Below are 1,178 nucleotides of genomic sequence, written 5' to 3'. Positions count from 1 at the left end.
CCCCCCCCCCACAAAAAAAAAAAAAAAAAAAAAAAAAAAAAAAAAAAAAAACCTCACATCTGTGCATCTTAACTTCCACCCTCCAACCCGTACCAAAAATTCGGATTGCGTTACCCCCACTTCCAATCCACTGTCTTCTCAAATGCTATCAAAATGCACGAACTTGGGGCTCAGATTTTTGACTGACTCATTCACTGCTACATCTAAACTCCTAAAACAGTTCCTAACACTGAGTAAAAACTTAATTAAGGTCCGTGTCATTGTAGGACTTAAATCTGAAATCTGCTGCTGCCAAAAAGTAACTGCCTCCACCCACGTGAGCAAAGACCCTAGAGCGTTAGAGACCACCAGACTCCGCAGCCTCACCCGGATGGGCGGGCGCCCTCTCCCAAAGGCGGCGCTCCCACCCACGCGGCCGGGGAGCTGGGGAGCAAGGCCGGGCCCTCCGCACCAGGGTGGGCAGAAGGGCCTGACACCCACACGGCACCACCTCCCGACCCCGCGGGCAGGCAGGCACGCCGGCGCTCCAGACAACGCGTGCCTTTCCTTCCTCCCTCCCTCACCTGACGCTCTAGCCCCGACAGCCTCCAACCCGCCGGCCACTTCCGGTGCACGGAGGACGCAAGACTTGCGAGAGGAAGAGGGAAACAGAAAGTCCGCGGCGTGCGCTGAGAAAAGGCTGCCCCGGGAGCCTCAGACACACGCTCCGCGAGTTCCGGAAGCTTCTTTCCGACGGGGACGAACGGCTCGACGCCGCCAAGTGGTGAGCTCGGAACGTTGCAAGTTACTGAGGAAGTTATTTGCGAGGTAGGGAACCCACAACCTAAGTCTCCTAAAGCACTAAGAAAAGCAGAAAAAGTAGAAGAATTGAGATCTCAAAATTTAAGGGCGCTCCAAAAAGTCCGCAACCAGGATAAATAATATTTTAACGCAATATTTTAAAAGATCAAGATTTTTTAAATTTATTTTTAAGAGAGATTTTTTGCTATAGAATGGGTGCACTCGCAGGAGAGAGGGAAAGCGAGAAATCAAACACACACACACAAACACACACACACACACACACACACACACATCCTGGTGGGGAGGAGGGTGGCCACGCCGCAATCTCTTGTCCTCCATTCTCCTCTTGTGATCTTCGGCTCCCATGCACAGGAGCACAGGAGCCCAGCGTGAGT

General features: G+C 52.2%; 1 protein-coding gene across 5 annotated transcripts in view; it reads right to left on the bottom strand.

The window, feature by feature from the left end:
• Positions 1–668, bottom strand: part of SSBP1 (single stranded DNA binding protein 1) — a 20,535-nt gene extending 19,867 nt beyond the window's left edge. For 3 of the 5 annotated variants that reach the window (XM_006145058.3, XM_027770528.1, XM_014586497.2), the window contains exon 1: positions 564–668. The gene's annotated coding sequence lies outside the window, so the exon portion shown is untranslated. The other 2 variants (XM_006145059.2, XM_006145060.3) reach the window with 2 other exon arrangements.
• Between the last annotated feature and the right edge of the window lie 510 nt (positions 669–1,178).

The sequence above is a fragment of the Tupaia chinensis genome, unplaced genomic scaffold (assembly GCF_000334495.1).
Source record: "Tupaia chinensis unplaced genomic scaffold, TupChi_1.0 Scaffold000140_1, whole genome shotgun sequence".
Taxonomy (NCBI): Eukaryota; Metazoa; Chordata; class Mammalia; order Scandentia; family Tupaiidae; genus Tupaia; species Tupaia belangeri.
This window is presented reverse-complemented; position numbering and strand designations above follow the sequence as displayed.